General features: G+C 36.1%; 1 long non-coding RNA gene across 2 annotated transcripts in view; it reads right to left on the reverse strand.

The window, feature by feature from the left end:
- Positions 1-591: 591 nt before the first annotated feature.
- Positions 592-26,683, reverse strand: part of LOC114017221 (uncharacterized) — a 46,389-nt gene continuing 20,297 nt past the window's right edge. The window contains exons 1-5 of one of the 2 annotated variants that reach the window (XR_003562129.2): positions 16,862-19,617; positions 15,588-15,694; positions 13,441-13,544; positions 12,279-12,338; positions 592-7,416 (exon numbers count right to left, since the gene is read on the reverse strand). This is a non-coding gene — a long non-coding RNA (uncharacterized LOC114017221). Of the gene's footprint in view, positions 7,417-12,278; positions 12,339-13,440; positions 13,545-15,587; positions 15,695-16,861; positions 19,618-26,683 lie in introns of those variants that run through there. The other variant, XR_008732564.1, reaches the window with a different exon arrangement.

Here is a 26,683-nt window from a genome sequence, read left to right on the forward strand (position 1 = left end):
ACTGAGATCTTCATTTTGGGTAAATATAAAACATTTAAGAATCTTAATTGGGTACTCTAAATTTATCCATTATACATATGGTTGCTTTTCACTGAGCTGTAAATTTAGATTTTAATTTCTTTCCCCTTAAATATGTCTGGTTTGATATCTACTGGAACTAGGTTGAATACTTTTCTTCCAGTATCTAAATTTCTGAGTATATATGTATCTATATACTGTACATTTCCATGAACTGTATTTATCCATACAAGTTTATCAGTTCCACAACTGGGAATTACAGACAAGACAGTAAAAAAAAAATTACGTTACACTGCAAATGTGCTTTTTTTGAACAATTAGAGGATTCTGAGTAATCAAAGAAGAATAGAAAAGTGTGAGAAGGCAGGTTAATATTTTCACATATGCCCGAGTAATTCAAAAGCTAAGGCTTACTTTCAAGAGTGGATAAACAGGATACTGAAGCTTCCAAGAGTATTTTTATTGTCACTGTAATTAGTGGAATGGAGAAAAAAGATAAATGACTAGTCCCAGTATATACCATTCACACAAACTAATGTGAAACTTCATAAAAAAAAAACAAAAAAACCCAACTTTCTGTGTTACTTTGCAATGTCATCTTTTTATTCATTTAGATGTGAAAAACAGAACATTGACTTTAGCTGCATGTTCTACCTACTTACAATAAAAAGTAGAACCTAGAATAAAAATAAAAGAGCTAAAAGTTCTTTTGATACAGGTTTTACACACCACGCTTTCTTTTAATGTAGATTTTTGCTTCCCCTAGTGTGGCTTTACTAAACAAATTCACTCCAGGTGTCTTACGAGAGCAGAGTGGGAGGATCACCTCCCTTAACCTTCATGCTTCTTCTGATGCAGCCCAGGGTATGGTTGGCTTTCTGGGCTGCAAGCACACATGGCTGGGTCATGTTGAGCTTCTCAACCATCAACACCTCCAAGTCTTTCTCTTCAGGGCTGCTCTCAATCCATTCTCTACCTGGCCTGTAATTGTGCTTTGGATTGCTCAACCCAGGTGCGGGACCTTGCATTTGGCCTTGTGGAACTTCATGAGTTTTGCACAGGCCCACTGCTCAAGCCTGTCAAGATCCCTCTGGAGGGCATCCCTTCCCTCCAGCATGTCAAGTGCACCACAGAGCTGAGTGTCATCAGCAGACTTGTGGAGGGTGTGCTCAGTCCCACTGCCTGTGTCACCAACAAGGATGTTTAACAGTGCCAGTCCCAGTACCTAGCCCTGATGAATGCCACTTGTCACTGGTCTCCACTTGGACCATTGACCTCCAGCCAATTCCTTATCCATCGAGTGGTCCATCTGTCAAATCCATGCCTCTCCTGTTTAGAGACACAGACAACAGGCAATTCTGTGTTCTCACTTTTTCTTTGTGGCATCTGAAAGGATCTCACATTTTCAGGTTCAATTCTCAACGAATTTGGAAGTGTATATTCTTCTGGAACTCTGCTGACAGATTTCATGCTCCCCTGTCACCTGAGAATGTAAAAGACTTACACAATACAAACTAAAATATGACTTCCTACTTTTTTTATACTTTTCTTTATGCCAGGTAAGTCAGTGGAAGCATATGCAAAACATTCCTGTGGACTAAACAGAAGTTCTTGTTGAAATGAAAGGTTAATGGCTTAGTACCTATTACTTTTCTTAATCTTTTTAAACAAAATTATCTGGAAATACTAACACCACTTCTTCAGAAAATGAATGTTCATTCTTTACTCTTATTCTTTTTGGCCTGTATTTTCTTTTTATCATGGTAGCACACTAGCATGAAAAAGGCTACCAATGACATAAGTCTGTGATCCATGCCACAAAGAAACAACCTATAATCGATTTTATTTATGCCAGATTTTGGCGAGTCACTTTGCAGACTTAATGTAAACCACTGAAAAAGTTACACTTCTCAAGCAATATTGTTTATTGGCTCTTTTAACCCTCATATTACTATTTACAAAATTATTGATCTCAGAGACTTTTCACACCTTTTGTTATTTTTCTTACATTTCAGAGTTCTGTATTCTGTAAAGAAAGAATGGAATAATACTATGAATGGCATAATAATGGAATAATATGTGTTTTGCAATACATATCATCATGTATCATGAGATATTTATTGAGAATTACTAACAGAAGAAGGATAAATTTTGGCACTACTATCTGATATTGTCATGGTTAAACCTAGTCTCAACAATACCTGGGAAATATCTGTTGATTTGCTAGGCCTGACATTTTAGGGATATGTGGCTCTAATTCTTCATCTAACATTTCTTCCAGACTGTAATTATAACCACTGTACCATGTACTTTAGTTGTCAAGTAGAAAAAGCACTGGAGCTTGTATTGTCTTCCTTTTATATAGCAGCTGTACCTCTGCAAGGTGGGATTTAGTTATTATGATAATAATTAAAAGTCTTATGAAAAGTTACTACAATAAGACAGAAATGTTGCATGCCAACTTCGTTTAGAATAAAGCGAAGTTAAGGGATTAGGAACTGAATTCAGTAAACATTATCTTTGTTTTGTAGCCTAAATGCTCTTCTCAAAAAGAGAACTTACATATGATTACTGCATAATACATGTTCTCTACACAGAGAAGTAGAAAAGGTAAATAATAAAAGTTTCTATTCTTAATTACGTGATCTAATTAAAAAATTGTGTATACCTAAATATGGACATACCAAAGACTTATTTTAAACAGACTTGAAAGAGAGAAGCTCAAGAAGCAAAATCCTTTTATTTATTTCTGGGCTCTTCACCGCCTTAGTGCCTTTAGTCTGTGGTTGTTGTACTACAGGCCGCAGTGGCAGCAAGGTAGCCTCTAACAGCTTCTGCCAGTTATGGAATTGTATGGCTGAGGTTTAAAGCATTGGAAAAAAAAAAATACTAACTGTTTGGAAAAGTAGTTATTGCACATGCACTGTGCTTCTTCATGACTGAGACTCTAAGGCTGTATCTGCTCTGCAAAGTGGAAAGCACAAGAGGCTTTATGATCAGTTTCCTTCCTTTCCCCTTTTTGTTTTCTAGCTTCTTAGTCTGTTTATCTTCGGGGCAGAAACCATCCGTGCTCTGCTAAGGCAAAGAATATTGCACTTGTGGACTGAGCTTTGTCCTTCAGTGACACTTAAAAACCAAAATGAAAAGTTTTCCTAAAAGACATGCTCCCACACAAAAAGGAATTCTCTCAGAGGAACACAGAGGCCTTATTACATGACACCAACTGATTGCAGCAGTTCTGCTAACACCCCACCCAATTCACAAAAGTAAAACTGAGGCAGTTTCTGCCACAAAATGATGCAATGGAGCCTGGAAGGTTTTCAAAACTGTCTACAAGGGATCTTTTCAGATGATTAAAATGGGTCAAAAAGACCCATTATAATCATCTAACTTAACGTCAGACAAAACATATAGCTTTTCTCACAGACATTTTGGGAGAACTTGCAGGTGATTAAGTATTCTTGCCGTCTGTAGTATCAGTGTGCTAAAGCAGTTTTGCTTTTGAGCACTACGGAAAGAGCTGGCACATTTTTAAGGCCTAATGTAAAGACCACTGGAGCCATGGAAAGCAAATGCAGGTGGCTACATCTGAGCTACCGATTTTGCTGCATTCACAGTTAACGGACGTAAATAGACACTCTGATGGCAGTTTATCTCATGCTAAAGTAGATATCTAAAAACAGTTATATGAATCACACTTGGAAGTGCCTCTTTCTTTTCATCAATTGTTAAAGCAGCTTAGGATGAATAGTTCAGATATACACATCCACACTATACACATGCAAAGTCAGATGAGATGAAATCTTCCCAGAAAATCTTTTTGCATACTGTTACCTGAATTTGGTTCAAACCTGGTTTTGCATTGTTACTGTTTTTGATATTGATAGGGCTTTGCAACACAACAAATGTTGCAATAATTCTCTATATACTGAAAATATAAAAGGTCACCTATAACTATAGGCATTGATGTTTTTTGCTTCAGATAATTTTTGAAACTAAAAAAATAATCACTTCCTTAATATGATCACACCAGTGAAGATAATGACCCTACAAATCTGTTTCAGTGAAGAACAGATAACAAATGCAAAGTATGCAATATGCATAAAACCTGCTGATTTGTAGCAAGTTACAACATAATAACTGATCTTTTACAGACTACAAAATATATGTGCTTATGATAGCAGTATACTTCGAAGCAATATTTAGTATCTTGCAAGAAGTAGAAATGAAACTGTAAAAGACTATAAATAAATCACAACTGCAGCATTTCATCTCTTCAGGTTATCTACACATTACTTCTCTAAACTGGAATGTTTTTAATTTCTTCAACATATTGACCATAAATGCTATGTGAGATTGATGATTTTACAGTCAATGGCCTACACCAAAGATAAAAAGCATGCTGATATGGCATTCTGCTCAAGAAATACTCCTTTTCATCTCCCTGGTGTTATCAAAAACTTGACTTGCTTTAAAAACTGATAGAATTAACTACAGTACTTCCTTTGTGTACTCACATCTTCATAATTTACAGTCTAGCTGCCAAACTGAGAAAGTCTTTTCACATCACGTTAGCTTTTCTAGATGTTCAAAACATTCTCATCTGGTATTATTAAATAAAACAAGCTTGTGCAAGACCTCCAGTTAAAATGAAGTAAAGAATGTGTAGTTTCAGAGTAATGCTAATAATGTCTGTTATTTGTATTTATTGATTGGAGGGGAAAAAAATCACTGCTCTATTTCAGAACTGCAGAGGAATGAATTTTCTTAAATCTCAGAGCTATATTTTTCATGAGTAATGTATATGGCTAAAGCCAATACTGTTAGATTTATTAGGAATGCGATGCTCAGTATTTCTAAGGACTTAAATCAGCAATATTAATCCAACAATGTTAATTACAGAGCTATTTTGCAGACTCCCATGATTATTCAGTATCAAGAGTTAGTTATACCATGGTAAGTAATTTATTCTTCTGTCCTTTTTTGAAAAAAAAATCTTTGAAAGGATTGCTGTAACAGTCTTCATAACGGTTAAGCATGTATGTTGATCCAGGGTAAAAAAACTATTTTAAAAAATGAATTAGGGACTCAGGAGTATGAAACACATTCAGATTTACCAAGGCTTATTAGTTCCAGCTCAGCACTATACTAATGCAACTATACTGTTTCTGCACAGACCTGGCTTGCATCCAGCCAACTCAGAGCACAGCAATCATGAGTCTCTGCAGCCATCCATGGAGATACACAGCTCAGCGCTCAGTATCTAAAGGTCGCATTCAGACCAGCCACCACAGCACCAAGGGCAGGTGTTGGCTCCTACCACAGCGTGCACATTCAGAACAGAGATTAGCAGTTTACATCACCCTGGTAGCCAATGAAAACACATTTCATGACTGCAGGAACAGGGCTGACAGACAAAATACCTAGCACACAGTTCAATTAAGGGTTTTGGGGGGGGGTGGGGTTTTTTTAGAATACAATAACTTCATTGTTAGAAAGAGGATATGTAATCCATGGAAGTCACTGGTGCTTAAATCTTGATGCCTCCACTAGGATTTCCTGGGAAATGCAGTCCCTCCCGTGGAAAACTTTGAATGGAGAAAGACCACATTCAGAAGACTTCCAGTAGGTCTCAAGCTTTGGTGTCACTTCTACCACCCCCTTTAAATACCAGTGGCCCGCTTGATGGGAGGCAGCCTGAATGGCCTACTGCTTTCTTAAACACAGATGCCTCAGCAAGCATGACAACAACTGGCTAAGAGCGGCCATAAATTTCTTTTCAAATGTGGTTGACTAAAAATGAAAATGAGCATCTACAGGGAACAAAAGCACAAAGACAGGGTTGTATTTCTAACTCTACTTAGTCAGTCTGAAAATCACATATCAGGTGGTGGGTTTTTTTTAATTTAAAATTAAAATAAACTGGTAAAAAGGTTAAAATCTTGGAAAAGTAAAACAAAAACAGTAGAGCAGTTTATCCAGCATTATCATAGTTCCAAGAAGAAATGAGAAAACGTTGGAACAGAAAAAGTGTTTAGGGGCTGAATATCATTGTAGTTTACCTGTATGAGTCTTTTTCTCATGAACCAAATACATTTTTCTGTAATGACAGAATGCAAACTGCTTTTTATATCCTTCTTTGAAGGTATTTAAATCTGACCATTTCAACATGAGATGAATTACTTGCAAGAAAGAAAGATGAATTTGCCACGATTGAGGAACTGGATTAGTGTTTCAGGGAATTAGCCAACTCTATCGTTTGCTCCAGCTGTGCTGGGAAATCTCTTTTCTGTACTATAAATCAGTAGAAGATATTTTAACTACATGCATAAAATATATTTCAGGCCAGTTCCTGCTACCCCAAGTGATAACAAAATTTTCTGAAACATTCTCAGACTAGTACTGACTTATTAAAGGCCTCTGTGTCACATATATTAAATGAGAGGACATTAACTACTAAACAGAAAAAATGCTAATTCATGGTCATAGAGCAGACATTTGAAACTTAATTCATACTGAGAAAGTATGGAAATAATTTTTTTAAACAGTGAGGTACACTACAAGAACAATCTTAAATGCCAGCATCCTGATCTTAGGAAATGGGATGGCTTTTGACATATGCTGGCAGTGTTGATGTTTAAGAGGAAGAAAATGGTAATACTGGTACTCTTGGAACCTAGAAGGAGTCTTATGGTCAGAGTATATTAAATTGTGTTGCAATCCCACTAGCAGGGATGAAATAAGCAAAAGCACCTGGTACCTGCAATCAGAGGACTGATTCCTTTCTCTGGGTAATTGACAGCTCCAGCTAAGGGGGTTGAATGTTTATGGACTATTGATCTAGCTGACACAGCACAAGCTGAGTTTCATGTAAAAGTCTGTACTCAAATCAAATTAGAGGGTAGGTGAGTGACTCATAAAACATCTAACAGCTCTAGTTTAGAGGAAAATGAAATGGCATTGAAATGGGATGTTTCAGTAAGAGGCTATACCTCTGATCATGACAGAACGTCTTCCACACTAGTGTTATTTATTTGGCACTTCTACAAATTATTAACGATTTTCTACTACTACAGTGAAACAATTCAATGGGAGAGTTCATTCTGGTAGGGAAAGAGAAGCCAAACTGCAGCCAGTGACCCAGACCACCCTGTATCAGTGCGGTACTAACAGAACATACTTCTATCAGAAACATGAGAACACTGACCCATGAGGGTCATTTTGCAAGGAGTACAGTCCAAAATAACAGGTCTAGGGATTAGGGAGGGAATCCATGGAGGAACTTGATTTTTCCAAATCTCAAATCTGAGATTCATTTAATCTCTCTTTTCTCAAGGAAACTCAGTTTCTGTGTTGCTTACAGATGTTTCCCAACAATGAAACAGCAATTCTTCCATGCTAGGGGAAAAAAAAAAAATTATCTTATTTCAAGATACAGCCATCAGAAATTTTCTATAAACATTCTGCAATATTTCAATTTTAATCTTGGTATTGTATGACTGACATCTACTTTTTGGTATTATAACTAAATTTGATACATCACTGATCTTGTACTAAGTAATCTGGCTTCAAAAAAAGGAAGAAATTAAATAATATGGTATACATATATCTCAGAGATTTACACTTTTCAACAACAAGACCTGCAGCCTGATAAAGTAGATGAAAATGAAGGTAAGGTGAAATTTAATAGCAATTTTCCAATATTTGATACCAAACAGAAGTATTAGGAAATTAATATACCAATGACATAGCATCTTAATATTTTAGTAGAATATTATCAACAGTAAATTTTCTGTGGTCTAAAAGGCTATGACAGTTCAAAATATGTTAGCACATATTAAAACAATGACTGCATTTCTCATTTCAAATGCATCTGATTTTCATAGAGCACCAGAAAGTCATCATCCCTGCTGCGATCATAGATTACAGAAAATAGAGGATGTAGATTGTCATGCTTCACTGAATACATTTTTATTACATTTAATGTTATTTAAATGATTGCAGAGCATACTTGAAAAATTGTGCTCCATCCTTGCCCAGAACCCTTAATGAAAGGCTGTGACTAGAGCAGTGAAATATATGCTAAAGGCTACCCAATTATTTACTTAAAGATTGCAAGTTTTTTCTATTATTGTAGTGTATATTCAACAATGTTTAAGAACAGCTTAAAATATTATTAAATAAAAATAATGTTGCATAAATCTTTTTCCCCAAAAAATAAAAAGCATATTTTACAAAGTGAATCTATGAGTATTGAAGATAAAATGTAACAGTCTTTCCTATAGACTGTTTGAATTCTTCAGAAATCTTCATCTCAAAAAATAGAAAGAAACGGCTACACTTTTTAATGGGCACAGGTAATCAAAAGAATAAAGGCCTTTACAGGAACTTGTCACTATCCAGAATGAAGCCTCCTGCAAGGCACAAAAAGGTTGAAGAATTTCATTGGCTTTTGCTTTGCAAAGTTTAGGTAGTCATAAAAGGCAACCTGAGAAGATCAGACAGGCTGTGAGAAAATACAGCAAGGAAACCAGTTCTGAGCAGACAAGTGACATACACTAAGCAAAAGTGGTTCTGTGTTTTAATGAAATAGGATTTAAGGCTGAACAAATATAAAAATAGATGTCATTGACCCTCTGATACCATCGTGAATTTCACCCAACAGAATCAACTTCTACCATCCTTAATCACTAGTTATCAAAAGGGAGCAACAACACGCTCCTTGAGCATGTGAAATATTTTCACGTCTTTCAAGCACAGACAGATCTACTGGAAGTCCCCAGTAAGTTTACAACACCCCATTCATATGTGAAAACTATGAAGAGAAAGACATTGTTTTAGGTATGAATACAGCAAATTAATTCTTTGATTTTAAAACCTATGTTTTTAACTGAAACTTTTGAGTAGAAATTGACATTTTTCATGTTTGCATGAAAAAGGAATGACATCTAGTGGCAGATTAAATTAGTTACTACTCTGTAGCAGGGGTGAAGGACACTGTAAGGAAATTCATCATCTGATTGCAGTGTTATGGAATTAAATCTAATAGATCCTGGTAACATTTATCAGTATGATTCACTTCACACCTATCAGAGCAATTACTGACCAAATCTCTTTAATAAGTTAAAGGTATACATGCAGGACTGGACCTGAGGGAAAATAAAATACACAAGGGGTGCATTATCAAAACAAGATACTAAAACCAAACTAGCAAATATGACTGCAAGCAAAAAAACACCTTTGCACGTGCAAGAAAAACCTACAACAGTCCAAGCATCTATCTCTTTTCAATTTTTGCTCATTTGTGTTGATTTTAGGTTAGCCCAGGTAGCCTTTTCTACAAAAGGGTAGCTAGGAATGCTTTGTGATCATGTAATTTTTACAAAATAAGGTAATTCTTTCCCAGCCCCATCGTGCAATCTAAGTAGATCACTTGAGGAAACTGCTACTTTTATACTATCATGCTTTTTTTTTTTTATTTATTTATTCTTTAAATGATGCAATAAAAAAGAATGACCAGGGCAAAGAATAACATCATCCAAAGATAATGGCCACTTTGAAAATTTAGATCAGAATATTGAAGACATCAGGTTTTCTTCGAACTCAGTGTTTTGAAAGCATATGCATTGTTTTAATGAAGGAGTATTTGTGGTCTGTTCTCAAATATGCAGTGATTCACTGGGTAAGGTCTTGTGTTATGATAGGAAATACAGGCTGATGGGTGACTGCCATTTCAGTAAGTAGAAAGAAAGGCAAAAGAAAATTTGATGTAGTACCAAACCACAGGTAAATTTATGAATTTATATTCTGTTAATTTCTTCTTTGCCTTCTGAAAGCTGCAGTATTAATAGGCAAAAGTCACAGTCTTCTATTGCTGCTGAATGAAACATGCTGTGAATAGAGATTAGATCCCCTCAAACCTCATTTATTGCCAAAACTTGACTTGTGTTGGAGCTTTGATAAATTACAGCAATTTCCAAATGTGCGATTGGGATTCAGGGAGATATGGCATGTGTTATCATGACTGATAAACAGCTGAAGACTGTCAGGAAGATGCAAATTTATAAACGCATTACTTTTTGTTCTTGAGTTGATTCCTATGTAGAATATTGGCAGGTATATTTTGCTTGTTATTTTAATCTCTACTTTTAGAAATATGAGGGTTTATGGATGGTTCCTCTGTTTGGAGAAAAAACACTAATCAAGGCACAATGACAAGCATTCCAATAAGACTAGCTGACAAGCATTCTGTTTGCATCGCACTTTACCTAAACATTATTAAACTTTTACATTGAAATTATGTCAATGTAATTTCATCTGCAAGGGTCCAGCTTCTTAAAACAAATTAGATGAAAACTAACTATTGATCGGTCAAAAACTGAGCCAGTCCTAATTAATGAGCAACCTGTAGACTAGGACAATACATTCCCTGTGTCCCCCATACAAGTGTCCCACTCAGTAAGTTTATCAGTTCAAGATTTCCAGGTCACGGGCCCACAAAAGCTCAGGGTTTTTTTGCAAAAGCCTTGTAACTTCCTTTAAAACTGGCCACTGGCTGCACATGTAAATCCCTACTTCTGCACTTGGCCACAGTATGAATGCCAAAACAAGGAGAACTGTTAATATCAAGCAAACATAAATTATATATACACAGCAATATCCTTCCAAGAGAAGTGTCCCATAATAAGCTTGGAATTATTATTTTTAAGTACTATTTAATAAACAATTGAAAAAAATTGTCTTAAAAGTTAATCCATAGTTTTTCCTCAGGTGTAAGAGTTCTTGATTTCCCCCTTACATTGGGCAAAGAGGACTTCAAGACCTCTCTATGGAAGCAGTTATAACTTCATCTTCAGCCACTGCCTCAGTTGCTGTTATAAATCAAGTAGCATAAATGTAAGGTTTTTTAAACAGTAGAACCACAAAATGGAATTAAATTCTGAAAGCCTTTATACACTGATATGTTATTTTCATTCTAAGCCTCTTTCCTGTCAAGCTTCATTAATTCTTTCATGTCCTTGGTTATCTACTTTTGTCTCTTTATCGCCTTTCTCCTATCCTTCCTTCCTTACTCCCTGCTGATAGAGTTCTAGTCTCTTTGCCTGCCCTCCATTTCTCCTCTCATCATGTCCATTTGAATCTGAAAATTTTTCTGAGATACTACATCACATTTCTAAGTGCTTCTGAAGTCACTTTTTTATAGAAGACCTATTAACCCAAAATGATAAGGGAGTAACATGTATTTAGGCGAGTTTTTACCAAGCTTCCATGTGTTCCATTATTGATCTGATGAGCTTCATACAACAAAACTGCCTAATTCTCATTTGAAATGATATAAAGAAATGCAGATTTCAGAAGTCTGTTATACTAACAGAATAGTATGTTCCCAGTCTCTAATCAGAAATACACTATCTAAAGGTTTGATCCTCTCTGACTGTAGTGCCAAATCTGCTCCAAAATTTAATGAGACAAGAATAGGTTTCAAATTTCAAATGCTGAAGAACATAGATGACAGAATTAATCAGCATCTTTTCTAATTTACTGCAGCAGTTAGCTATTTTGCCAGAGCAGATGAATCCAAGCAAGATATTTGGCTGCAAACCTTTGGTTTCACTTAGTACTGATAAAGCTTTCACTGCACAGAAGTGCTAGATCACCATTTAGTATACTGGCACACATTTTTTGATGAAAGTTAATTCTACACTTTTATCAATAATTTCTCACAATAGAATTAGACGTTACACAAACTACATCAGAAATGTGCACGTGGTTCACACCCCAACTTTGTAAAAGTAACTGCCTCTGCATTTTCTCCCAATTTCCAAATAAGCAAACAGTAACACTTAATTTCAGCCAGCTGACAGAAGCAAACCGGCAGGCAGACATGATAGAAACAAAAGTACTTATATAATTAATAGGGTGGACTTCCAGATGCTGGAAAGAGTGCACTTCAACAGCAGTCACTAGCATGGATTTTCAACTGACTTCAAACAATGACTTCCATGCCAAATAAGCAGGGAGCTGCTAAACAGCTCTTTCCCTTCCCTCCTTCCCCTCCTCTGCTTTTTTGTGGTTTGGGTTTTTTTCCTTTTTCTTTTTTTTTTTTTTTTCTTTCAGCTGGAGACATAGACAATACCTGGAAAACAGCTTTTCTGTTGTTATTCACAACTATTGTGTCAATTGGTGAGAAACAATCTATTTCCGCTATCACATTTTGTCATGTTGCAAAGACACTAGCTTTTGAAGTTCTAAATACATACCCTTTCCCCCAGAGGTAAGACTTGTCCAGGATATGGTTATGCTGAATCTCAATGATGTATCTAAAAGAAGATGTAAGCATCTCATTTTTGCAATAGTTAGCATATTAAAAAGGCACAGATAAAGTTCTTCTCTCTAATATTTCTTGGGTTACCGCACAATTTCACACTCAGAATAGATGAGGCACAGTAAAAAAAGAATAGTTTTCATTTGGAGGTAATGTGACATAGGAACAATCTTCAGGAACTAAAAAAGGACTGTGGTCTGTGGGATGGAGCAGCGGACCAGATGCTGAAAGACCTGGATTTTATTCTTGGCTCTGCTGCTCTACTCAGCTGCTTAACTTCAGCCAAGTTACTTCACAACTTGTGACACATCCCATCTGCCTCAGACGTTTTGCAGATATTCTCAAGGACTGAGATTCTGGGTTGCTGGAAAGTAAAATCACCTTTGCCACATATGCACCCAGAAGACTGCTGTAACTTTTGGAGAAGGGAAGTTTAGTCACACTTCTAGACACCCTATTTCTTCTTTGCTAGCTATAAAGCACCTCACCACTCCACGTAATGGCTTCAGAGACAGGGCTTCAAAGACATTTAGCTTTCTCCATTAAGGAGCCTGCACACCATAACCTCTGTGCTTTATATCAACTTGAGACCAGGTGTCTCACCGCTAAGTGTTGCAAAAGATAAGCTGCAGGCTTCTTAAAGAAGTGCCCAAAATCTCTCCTTTAGTTACATCATAAGTAGCATATTCCCAGTGCCTCTCCATAGGGACAACTGAGTGCGCCTTACAGTCTTGACACTGTATTGGTTCAACAAAATATTTATCCTTTTTTTAAACTTAATTGCATTCTTGGATGTGAATTTTTGTATCAAGTCACTTCCTGGGCCTGTCAAAACACACCCAGTTGTTGTATGGCTGCTGTCACCTGCCATTGCAGGTTGCTACAGGCATGCTCCAACATGTATGTCTGTTGCACAGCCATCAGAAAACTGCAGTAAACTGTTTGTCCTTCTGAAAACACCACCTGGACATTCAGCTGGAGATCGCTATCTTAAAGCACAGTAATTCTATAATAATACTGTGGCTCCATCTGAGCTTTGTATTTTATTAGCTACATGCATATTCTATGTAGAGACTTTTAAAAAACACATTATTTACCTAATAGGCTATAATGACTCCTTCAGCGCCTTTATAGTAGACTATATAATCTCTTCTGACTTCATGGATCATTGACATGATAGATGTATTCTTCTTTCATTCTCCTGCAGGCACATAACTTCCATTATCATTAATGAGACTTACAAACACATACTGAGAAAAGAATATATCCCTTATTGGTATTTGTTACCCAAAGCACCACATTTGAATTAACCTCTCTGCTACAAAGCAGCCAAGGACAGATACTAACAATCGGGATTGTTCTGTGATATCCACTATCCATTGTGTATTTAGTTTGTTATTTATTATCACCATCATACTTGAAAAAATGAATAGTAAAAGAATCATTAGGACACAGGGCAATTAATTTCTAATTCCATGTCTAGAACTAAATAGCTGTGTGACTTTTAACAAGTTGAAACCTCTTTATTATTTGTATAATGAGGATAATGCTACTTACCATATCTCCCTCAAAGGGGCCTTCTGAAGCTTAATTAATATATGTTTGCAAACCTCTGTTAGATCGTTAAGCAGAAGGCAATATCTGTGTGGTAAAAAAGCTCTGACTATGCCTCATAGGCATTTTCATAATATAAATACCAAAAAAAATATGATTACATAAAACATTGTTGCCTGCATTAACACTTCTAATAACATAAACAGAAAGTGAGATGTTGAAGAGGTTTGCCATTTATATGACAGAAATAAATGTAGGATAGTATGCAATGGTTTAGCTTTTACATAGAAGGGGTCAAATGGTTTTGTTAATGAAGTACTAAATCTTTCAATGAATTAATTTATGAGATTAAAATTAGTATCAGATACTGCAGCTCTTTTAGCACTTCAAGTCCCCAAAACATAAATTTGAAACTTGGCTTTGCTGGAAAAAGAAAAAAAATAAAGTTCTTGTGTTAAACACTCATAAAGCTCCTGTTAAAATGATGTAAACATGATATTAACAAACATAATTAAGGATCCTAAATAGACTATAGGTCACATAACTGCACATAGCTCACAAGCAATTGTGAGCTTGTGATGAAAGAACTTGGATGAACTAGGAAGGTAAATGGAGTCTTTGTCTTGGAGCAGTTTTCTCAAATCCATAACTATTATTATTTACTTTGTTTCTACAAGACCAGAGAGTCTGCTAGTACTGTAATAACCTGTTAGAGATGTTACTTTATTAGAATGATTATTTGGGTCAATAAAACATATTAATCTTATTTATTGCTTATTTCTGATGAGCAAATTTACCTTCAAAAAGTAAAAGAGAGGTTGATTTTCTTATGGAATTTTCATATTGCTATTTTGTCAGATCTGGAAGAAATAATGGCCCTTCTCAATTGAGGTGTAAATAAATCACATAAATTCTGTCTTGTTACATTCCAAAGTAGAAAGTGTCTTTGATATTATTTTTTTTTTCAGTAAGGTATTGGAGCAGAACATTTAATGAGTCAAAAATAATACGTAATGCTTCTAATATTGCCTCGTTTCTCTTTGACGTATGTTAAAGCTCAAATACAGTATGTCCTCACTTTTATAAGCAATATACGTCATGAATTGGACTAATAATCGTTTGTTGTATTAAACAGATTATCCAGGTATAGTAGTGCTCTAGAACCACAGCTGTGTATCAATATTCCCCACAAGACATCAATGACAAGAAGAGTTGAAAATTAAAACATAGGATGTTTTTTCTAATCATATCAGGAAAATGATGTAATAATGACTTACTGCATAAGAAAAATCAGATCAGGTTGCTTTTGCTGACTAGTAAGTATGCATGGTCAGCCTGGAAAGTCAGGCAACTGGAAGACATACAGAATGATAACACCCACTTGACCTCATGCTAACCTCAGTTTTGAATATACCCTCTGAAATACTTTCCAAAATTACCATGTGAATCCAGCAGGTGCAAATATATTTGCAACCAAGTTTTAAAATAAACAAATTAATCAAAATAATTAGATTTACGGACAATTGTTTAGGACCAAATATATCATTAATATAATAACATGACAATGTACACCAGGGTTGTTGATTGACAAAGAATACATGTAAGTCAATGCGAAGAGTGGCACTTTAACCTTAATAAAAACTTTGGAAAGAAAAGAAAAAGGAAGCCAGGGAAAAGCACATTAAATTACCTTCAGAGAACTGGGTGCTGAAAAGCAGGAGTGCATTCTTGGGCAGAATTCTTCAGGGGACCTGCAAACCAGTTATGCACCCTCACTAAAAGTTTTCCAGAGGGTGGCTGCAAAGGAAAAACATTATTGACTAGGATGAATAACTGAGAAACTAGATGCCATCTCTTGAGTGGCAAAATATGGTTTGCACATGCTTCAGTTAACTAGTAATCTGAAGATAATTTAGCGGATGGAAATTTTTTTTATGTGTGGCAGAGTGACTTTTGCCGCCCTATCAAACTTCTGGTAGGGAAAGTACAGATAATGTAAATTCTTGTCCCTCCTCAAACAGCAATCCTAACCAGCTTCTGGGACAGAGCGTGTATATGATACTCTTCCTCTCCCCCTCTACCTCCAGTTCATGTACAGATGGGGAATGTCCACAGTCTTATCTGAATTTAAAAGAGAAAAACTGTATTTTGTAAGATCTGACATTTATTTAAGATCCAAGAAGTTAAAATGCCAGCTTCTCCATCAGAGAAACAGCACAATCGATTTCAAAACATTCAGTATAAATTCCTGTTTCTGCTGAGTCTTTGCTAGGATACCTATTAAAATTGCATTGGTCTAAAAGTGATATTGCTAGACATGTGTAAGATTCAAATGAATTGATATTTAATTGGTTGAGACAGCCTCACGCCCATGCTATTTTACTGAAAGAAAGAAAGATAAAATATCATTACCACTGCAGATCCATCTCCCAAGAAAGGAACATGACTAATATAAAAGCTTTTCAGCCCTGCATTAAAGTGTCAGTGACACAGAGAATAATCCAGAAGCATTGCGTCTATGTCCAGGCTGAAAAGATTGCTCATTTATAATGAAACACTCATCAAATGAGCATCTATCTGATACCCACGCTCAGAATAAAAGAAAAACCAGTGGCTGATACTGTGGGAACGAGTAGGAACATAGATGGCTTTCCTTGATTAATGGGAGTAGCTGCATTGCCTCACTTGTCCTCAAGCACAGCTACTCCACATAATGCCTAGTTTTCCATGACAGAATGTTTGTGGCAATTATGATCTTAGCTTTGTATAGGCATGTACCAAACATGGATTAAACATCATTTAAATATTACTTTTTTTCTCTAATTACACTTAAGAATACAGACGAAGTCTTGCATTTTCACTCTCCAGCAGTTTTCAAGCTTTTTTTCCCCTTAATAATAAGCAAGATTAGTTCTAGATGGCTCTGACATTTTATGTAGGCAGAAAATGGAACAGCTTTATTACCTCCTCAGGGATGTTGCCTTCTTCACATATGCTCTTCTACCTCCCATTAGCTTTAATGGGATTTTCTCGCACCAATCCACATGAGAACAAATATATATCCAATATACGTAATCCTTTGTTCAAGGGCCACAAGCTTGAAGAAGAATTATTTTGAAGGGCTTTCAGTAGATAAGGATACACAGTAGCGTATCCTTCAGATCTAAGCATATGTTTTTGACACCTTCTTTTTATGTGTTGCAAAAATCCTGAGGAGATACAAGATCAAACTGAAAGTGAAAAAAAAACCACCCTTATATGAACAAAGACTAGTTCACAAAAAATGCCAGAAATGAAAGGGCGATAAAGATGTGAATCTACCATTCTTCAGCACTACAGAATTACTCACTACACCTTTCTACATAAGGAGTTACAACAAAATCTATGAAATACATCAAAATGCTAACATGGAAACTGGTAGAAATTGGCTATAGATCCTCATAATTAGTTTTAATACTGATGCTGGCAATGATTCATTCTTATCCAGACTCTAATATCCAGGACTCTAAGCATTAATAAATTAATTCTCACAGTCTACCACTGAAGCTGGTATTAGCACCCTCATTTTACAGAGGAAAGAAGGGTATGCTGGTCTCCCCTTGAGCTACCTAAAAAGGGCACCTGCGTATTGAAAAGCTCTCACAGGGATTCACTCATATGCTTTTCCACTGATTAATCTACTTGAGGCAGGATGGCATCTACAGAATTGCTTCTACTTCAGCAAAACGGTAAGACTTGTAGAGATTCACCTGAAAGAATAAAATTTTCTTTATGTGGGATAATGTGCTTACAAAGGGCACTACCCCACTGCATAAGAGAGCTTTTGTAGCATTGATTAGGCACAAGACAACAAAGCAAGTTCTCACCTCAAACTGTAGGGATTTCTTCTTTATAATACATGATTGCAGACTACTAAAGGAATGACCACTTTTTTTCATTTTATGTTAATTGGTTAAATACCATGATATTTTGGTAATAGGATTATTACAGAAAAAAGGAACACTAATACATTACATGTAGTCTTACCAGATTTGCCTAAAAGGAATAGCTAATGGCTATCTAATTTACAATTGGATGACAGGAAGGAGAACTCTATTATAGCCAAAACAAAGCCTCATAAAATATATAACTTTTCTTTTTTGACCAAAATAATTTATAGACACTTTCTTTTCTTCTTTCTGTCAAGAAACAGAAATTTCACAACTGCAGAACCCTGTAGCAAGCTAAACAAGATAGCTCTCTAAATGAAATTTGATTTTAGCTATTGACAAAAATCCAGATTTAAATATATTTTTATTTTTAAAGAAGGTAGAGCTTCTTAGAGATTTTGTCACCTCTGAGCAAATATTAATGATATTTCCCAATTTGTTTGTATAACTTATACCCACATCTTATGGGTATGCTTGTATATCTATCTATTCCTAGTTTCTATAAAGACCAACATAGACTTGAGAACGTATCATATATGCACACACTAGCTCAGAAAATATTTTTAGTCCTTGTACTTTACCACAAAGCACTTCTAAGTATTCCAGTAGTCAAAAAACTCCTAAGCTTCTGAAGTTCTTCAAGCAAAAAAAAGTACATTACTATAACTGCTACCTCAACAGTGCATTGATATTCACGAAAATACTTCTGACACGTTTAATGTTAGGTTTGCTCTTAAAGCCAGATTATGCTAGTAGTATTGTAGCATTTTTATTACATCTAAGAATTTTTTCTTAATGGTTTTCTAAACTGAGGTCACAATCCTGAAATGCTACTAATAACTGAAATTTTTGAACATACCTTCCATTGCTATTCTGCAATAGTGACTTGCAATCAATTGTTACCATGAATGTACCTGCTGCTAAACTTAAATTGAAGCATTATTTAGAATGCACATAAAGGATTTTGAATACAATCACTGTAAATGTCTGGTTTGAAGACTAGAATTGCATTCATGCAGAAACAAAATAAAAACTATAGTCACAAACTAAACTGATTTCTATGAATGTAAAAGTATCAAGGACCAAAGAAAGAACATCATCATGGCTTGATGAGCCCAAACAGCAGGTGTTTTGAAACTCCATGATTTTCAACTCTACACCTGTGCAATGATAAGAATTCAACAGTGTAATGTTAATGAGGCAAATCATATTGGCATGGAAAGAGAACTTCTAGATCCGTTAAAGCAATTTTGCACGTTAATAAGTGTTTGGTCCTCTAAATTCAGACTATAGCTCCACTGCTGGAAACTTCAGCATTTAGATAAACACTAAAATTATGACATTTCTAAAGTAGCATGCCTCACTATTACTGTTTGGGGAGAGTTTTAGGAATGATTTTTTTACATGCAAATGCATACATGCAAATTTAGAGGTAATAATTATAAACATTTGTAGCAGTGGCAATTCAGTTACCTAAAGCTAGTTCTGATGGAAATTTTCCACCCAAATTACTCTTTGACTTAAAGTGCATTTTCCACTGAATTCAAATGTTGTCATTGTTTCCTATTCCTGCCTGAATCCAACATTCAGTGTGAGAAACCCTGATGACATAATTTGATTTGCATCAACTTAGTATTCTCACATTGCACTAAAATGTTGCATCTTAAGTTTCCTTTGTCTTAATCACCTCTTCTCCGATCTGCTATAGTGCTTCAGGAAATTGCATTTTGATTTTGCAGTTATTCCGTTCTTCCATAAAAGTAAAGAACTCCATCTAGATTTACACACATAACAGTGTACTGGCATTTTCCTCAACCTGCAGTGAAATTGCCAATTTAAAAAAAAAACAACTCAGAGTAGTACAATGTGTCCACATGATTTCTCTCAGAAATATGCGTACTGGACAAGCACTCATGACGTGCTAAGTGCTCAAGTGTCTGTGCCATCACGTATTAGGGTTCCTCTAAAGCCTGGTCTGGTGTCCTCCAGGGAAAACTGGCTTTCCATCTTTCACTGTCCTAACTAACCATGCAAGTGGGGTGTCAATATTCAAGCAATGACCTGCATCACCTGGTGTCTATCCAGACAAGAAGGAAACAGTGCTCTCTGAGCTATATCTCACCAAACCAAGCAGAGTGTTTCTGGGAAATTATGCTGGGCAGAAAACTCGTGCTAAAAGTACAGTACCTATCAACTACTAGAATGTAAAAATGATAATTAATTTAATTTTAAAAAAATATTTTTAAATTATATTTTATTTATTGATGCTCTCCTCCTTTATAGATTACCCAGAAATCTATTAACTGAAACCTCTAAAATATTAATAATGTTAATTTTTACTATCCTATACAATCCCAAGGAATTTTAAAATGTGAGACAGAGAAACACAACTAAATTAAGACAGTAATACTGTGATTTTTAGCCACAACATTAATGTCTTGATTACAAGTTTTAATCTAATAAAACAATAGAGTCACAGAGGTTATGTCCATTTGGCTTGTTCATTGAATCTGAATGGATACTCAGTTTGTTCATTCTGAAACAAAGGAGCTACAGAGCAGGAGAGGAAAAAGCACGACTAGAACAGCCAGCTAGACCCCTGGTACATAAGTCAGACAAAGTCCACACCTTGAGATGAGGCAACTGAAACTTATTCTTGTAGCCCAAACCCATTATCACATTTTAATTGGCAAGGACAGAGCAGAGATATTTTTTTTCCCATAATAACACATGGTTACAGGTCTCCTTCATTTTCATGTACAAACCCATATGGCTAAAGAAAATGTCAAACATAGTTGTTTAAAATCAAAACAAGATGCCAAGCAGGGCTGCTATACCTGCAAGATTCTACGAACACTTCATACCCATGAATATAGCAGAAATTCTTCTTTCTTATCCACTGCCAGGATAGTCACAGAACCGAGAGCCAAGGGACCCAGAGCAGATCGGGCTGCCTCCTTCCCAGATCATACTGGGATGAAAAAAGAGAGGGGGCTTTGGTTTCCAGAATGACTCAAGAAATATTTCAAAAAAATCCTCAGATGAGGTGATACCAGATATAGCACATTCTTTGCATCCTACCCAACTGCATAACCAAGACAAAGCTAGGTAACCACTGAAGCATTCTGTATACAAATTTATACCTTAAATATCTTATAATGCCTTATAGTATACCTTTTTATAAAATCCTGTAATGTGTAACTGGTGAATTATGATTAAGGAAGACAACTACTTAATATGAAAACTTAAATTAAAATAATGTCATTAATAGTGTACTTTATTGCTTCTAGTTCTCAAAGATGGAATTCTTAGAAATGCATTACTTGCCTCCTCTACTTAAATGGCAATAATATATCCTGATTCAACAAAGCATTAAAAGTGCACCCTGTTATGAAAAATGGATTACTTCAGTTATGCTTAAAAGATCTCGTGGTAATCATTAACAGAAAGAGCTATTATTCTCCCCTATTGCCTTTTCAAAAGAAGTTTATTCCATACAAAGGTGGATTTGGAAGTATTGGTAGGCTAGGAATACAAATGATCCTTAGGTCTGGTTTAGGCAGATTTCAACTCAGAAAGGGATTATGTCCAAAAAAATTTAAAACCAAAAAAGTTTTCCCAATACTTAACACTTGTTAAAGTATGAAGAAAGGATGGTTTATAGAAGCAACAAGTTTTCCTTTAAAGAAATTTTGCAGTGGGTTTGAAATTAATAAATGTTTGTCTGCATTTTGTTTGTACAGCCAGGTACATTTAACCTCTTCTTCCTCCTTCAATTGCTCTAATATTTCCCCATAGCTCATTGTTTTCTTTAGGTAGATGCCTATAATGAGTCACTACCTTTCCAGACTTTCATGTCTCTTCATTAATTGTTCCAAAACAGTGAACAAAACACAGGACAGCTGCAAGTTCAGATGGAATTCACTTCAATAAATTTGGCTTTGTTTACAATCAAGTTCCAGTCTGAAATAAACCTGGAATTCTACTCTGGAAAATAAGGACCCTACACTTTTATATTTAACCTTATTTAAACTAAAATAATAAGCAAATAATTTAAATAATCTATTAAAATAATTTAAAAATAAACATTATGTAGATTCAGTGCTCTGTACAAATGGCATCATCTGAATGTAGCAAGAAAAGGACAAATTATTTAATAGGTATTGCATTTAAAGAAGCAGAATGATATATTTCCTTGCAGCCTTAAAATAATGAAGTATCTTCATCTCATTAGGTATAGTTATTGAATGAATAAATCCTAATTTGCTATCATTAACAAAAAAAACCCCAAAACCAAACTACTAAAAAGTAGTTAATCTGAAGGATCCACTAAACTAAGAATCAAGGATATTAAAAAAGGTCAAAAAGCTGTCTGAATCTCTACTGATATTTTTAAACCACGTTGAATGCCGAGAATGTTCTTATAAGCATAAAAATGGCACTTTTGTAGTGACACTTCAGAAAAGTAAACAGAGCAGATAAAAAATTAACCCCAAATTTGCCCACCTCATGGCCAGTCATGAGTGCTAACAAAGGATGCTAGCAGTACATTCAGGGAAGACAATGCAATTGATGTCTGTGTGTACATGGTCCTGTGGAAAAAAGAGCTTCTCAAACTTGCTTTTGTACAAAAATATCTCAGATTTTATAGAAGAAAGTATCTGTAACACAATTTATATCTGTAAATTTCAGAACCAACAAAGGAGGATTTCTTTAGAAAGTACTAGAATTGCATACAGCTCACCATGATTCAAGTATAACCACCAGGTTCAGCTCTCTTTGCCACCTTCTTCTTCATAAAACAACAGCCAGGATATCTTCCAGGTTCAGTGTTACTGACTCCTTTCTCAACCTGCCCTTCTTCGACTCTATGGTTTCACCACCACCTGTTGTCATGTGAGAAAATGAGACAGAAGGGATCTTCCCTGTATTCCACCACCCTGAGCCTTCTAGACAAATTCTTCCAATGAGGGAGGACTGAGGAAGCTTCAAGAGATGTGGGACAGATAATCTCCAAAGCCATTTGGAGACAAGAACCACTTAGCACTACTTGTCAGAGATAGCTGTGGTTTGCTCCCTGCAGGGTATGCATTGCACAGCATTAAAAAGCCAATTATCTCTCTGTCAGCTGGTGTAGAGGAATGAGGGCAGTGGGTTGATCAGCATTGATAACATGCAGCTGTGGCCTTGCCTCAGAGGCAGTAGGTTGATTGACGGATGATGTGCAAGTGTAGCTCCTTCCTGCTAAGTGGTTAAATAGCCCTGAGGAGGAGCGGTGTGGTCTGACCTCTAGAGGAAGGGGATACAGCTCAGACAGTAGAATCTGACCAATGGTAAAGCCTTGTTACAGCCTACTGGTTTGTTTGTGCTGCAACAAGGTGGTTTACACAGCATTTGGATAACAACAAGGCACTGAGGTCAGGAGGGTGCTGTGCTTTGAGTAAGGTCTTTGGCTTGCCTAAATTGCTTGCCCAAATTGTTTGCCAAATTTGCTCTGCAAATGAGAAAAGCAAAGACAATTGGTTTGTAAAGGTAAAACAAATTGAATGACAGCTGTTCTCTTGCTTGCTGACTGAGTGTCCTAGCAAACAGCCTTACCTAAATCTATTTGTCTTCAACTCAGGAAGGGTCTTCTTGTCCTTTTCCAGATATGTTGACCTGTACTAGACAGCTGGCCAGGTATATGGGGTTCTTCCAGGGAGAGCGCGGGTCAGACTGCCCTCATCGCCCACCAAGAGCATGGTGGAGGGATGCTTCTGGGTCTGACCTAACCACGTAGCTATGACAGAAAGGGGCTGGTTGTTTCTGTAGACATTTACATATGTCAAGCCTGGTTAAAGTGAGGTGCCATACAGCCCTGCAGGGTCAGTGGGGAATACCAAAAGCCACACAGTCAGTATCTGGCCGCTGAGCTCCTTGAGTAGATACTTGCCTAGGATGAGAGAAGGCAGGTGAATTCAGGGATATGGTGAGTGTTGGAAGAGTCTGGTAAGGTGTTTGGGTCCTGAGGACACCCTCTGGCTCAGCAACCACTTCTCCCTCCCAAGAGACTCAGCTCTCGGTGCTTGTGCTCAGCTCTGACCACTGATCTGGCTTTTCCTCAACGATTCTGGTGAAACAGAGGTAGCAGTGTGAGCAGCTTAACAGTTCAGAAAATATTTTAAGGGATGCAAACTAATTTCTGTGTTTTACAAATCTAATACAACTATACGCACTGTGTCACAGAAACATCTCATGCCATCAGTTTTTCCTACTGAAATTAGTAATTGGCACTTGAGTAGATTAATAAGGACATTTTCTCTTTTTATTTTCATTTTTATTAAGAAAAATGCTACACTAGATAATAGGCAAAATGAAGTTTATAAAGACATTTCTTGTTATCTTTTTAATTATATGGCTTATGATTGGCTGCATATTCCCACAGTTAAATTTAGTACTATACATCAAGAAACAGAAAAAAAGTTGATTACAGTAAGAAATATAAAAAGAAAATTCCTAAAGCCATTACTACTTCACATCAATAAAGTCCAACTTAAAATGTTCTTGAAAACTGATTTTGATTATTTATTTTTTATTTATTTAATGCAATAAGAAAATTGCACTGTACCTAATATTTTTTCATTTATTTTATTCCAAGAAGTATCCAAAAAGGCAGTGTTCCCATGATACAGGGAAAAGAAACTGGTAAAGATGACCATCACACAAGGGCTAGTTAGAAAAGCTGGTGGCAGCTGGGTAGCTGAACTCTTTTCTCTGGGCAACTGAATACCAATCAAAACACATATGTGAAACATATAGGCACTCCTTAAAGCCAAAGTTAAAACTTTTTTAAGATTAAAAAAAAGTATCAGGAGTGGCATCCACTATCTACTTGAAAATTCAAATTTTCTAAAGGAAAAATGTTGAAGTTGTGTAAGATTATTGATTAAAATAGCAAAAGACAACTCCTACTGTCTCAGTGTCTCGGTGTTACAGTATGTTGAACTTCTTTTGCCCACTATATAAATCAGGAGTCAACACTCTAGGTAATTAAATGACTGTGCCCGCTGCTTCTCTTCCCAAAATGTCCTACATTTTAATAAAACATACTCTTCCAGTGAGAATACACTGGGGGTAAGAGGAAATAACTCCTTTCATATTTGAGCATTTCAGAGTCTAGCAGGTAAAAACTGAAGTCTATTAGTATTGCGAGGCAAAAAAAGTCTCTTAACAGGCAAGGCTTGTAAGGAGAAGGTATCTTTTATTAGACCGACCAATATAAAGAGGAACATATCAGTAAAAGATATAGTCTTTCATCTCAGACCTTGACTTGTTTATATTCTTTGACAGCCACAGCTACCATAAGAATATTTTTACTTTAGAAAAGCACTTAGCAGGCATGTCTGTGGCTGAATCCTGCAAGCAATAAAAGGATATTGCCACACATGGTAGGGCTCATGCCCACCTAGTACATTCAGATCCACAGCACGGTAGCAAGGGCTACCATATAGGAGGGTATTAAAAAAAAAATTCTCAAAATGTGCAGGGTTAGTACTAATTTCTTGCTAAGAGAGAAAGTATTTTTCCTCTCCAAAAACTTGATCAAATTGTGTGGTTTGCCCAGTTAACCAATCAGAAATAAATACTGGAGGGTCTTTAAGGAGGAATTCCTTATTTAACCTATAGTGGTAAACAAGGAGAGGGTTGCAATTTTTCATATTTATCTAGTAATCTTAAGATAGCCTCAGCAAAGGGATTTCTTGGTGTGAATTTATCTCTTTTTCAGAAGCTATTTGAAAAATTAATTTCCTCACACTATTTTTTCCTCGTTTTAATCCACAGCTCTGAATAAGCTTTCACACTGTTTTGTAACATCCCTCACTCGCACTGCATGATAATACTCTGCTGCGTTGCAAGTCACAAGACCACCTGTCTTGGAAAGCCTATTAAATACTGGTATGCATAACCTTCTACTCTGTTTTCAAAGGAGCACTGTGCTGAGTCTTTGTAGTGTTGTCTGTGATAAAAATGCATGTGAACATGGAGATAAAAAATTAAATTTGGGGAGTGTATGCATTTTAATAGTAGCCTTTCTACCCACTTGAAAGTCTCCATACTGCCTACTTTAAGATCTTTTGGTTTTTTACACTAGTCTAATATATAATTTGCTTCAAAATACATAATATACTGTGGGATTAATATCCTTTTATTATTTATATCACTTTTAATGCATTTAAACTAATAGACCAACTGGACTTTTTCAGAAAGTATGACTCCCAACAACTGAGATTTAGCTATTTATTTCCCAGGGTAGTACAAAGTCCACATGCTTGGAACAGTGCTATTTTTCAGAGGGAAGGTGTACAAAAATCAGCTCATAAGAGAGTTGTTCAATGTTCTGTGCCTACTCTGACCTTTATTCCTCTGAGCTGAGGGCTTCTGGGTGGCCAGGGATGCCCTGGCTGCAGCCAGCAGTGGCAGCAACATGGAACATCCCTCCCTGGATCCCTTCCCTAACCTATAGAAACATCATGAAGCACCTTCCATTTTGCCAAAAGCACCTTTTAAATAGGAATGCAACAGCTCAGCTTCTACCAGAGGTTTCTGATTAATCCTTACTCTCATTTAGACAGTGTCTACATCAAAAGGTTGTTAGACCACGCATGCTTAGGAGTGTCACAGATCTTAGGATCTTCTTTGTTAGCCCAGAATAAATATTGATTCAGATGTTCTCATCTAAACAGACTCCCTAGTCCACTAGCACTTTGGTAGGGACCTCTGCATCAATCCTTACCACTGTAACGGGTCCCTATAATCAGCAGTTCATTCAGTCTCTTCAGGTGCAATAGCCTTTGTTTCCTTCCAAGAAAAGGAACTT

Source organism: Falco cherrug, chromosome 5, assembly GCF_023634085.1.
Source record: "Falco cherrug isolate bFalChe1 chromosome 5, bFalChe1.pri, whole genome shotgun sequence".
In the NCBI taxonomy this organism is placed as follows: domain Eukaryota; kingdom Metazoa; phylum Chordata; class Aves; order Falconiformes; family Falconidae; genus Falco; species Falco cherrug.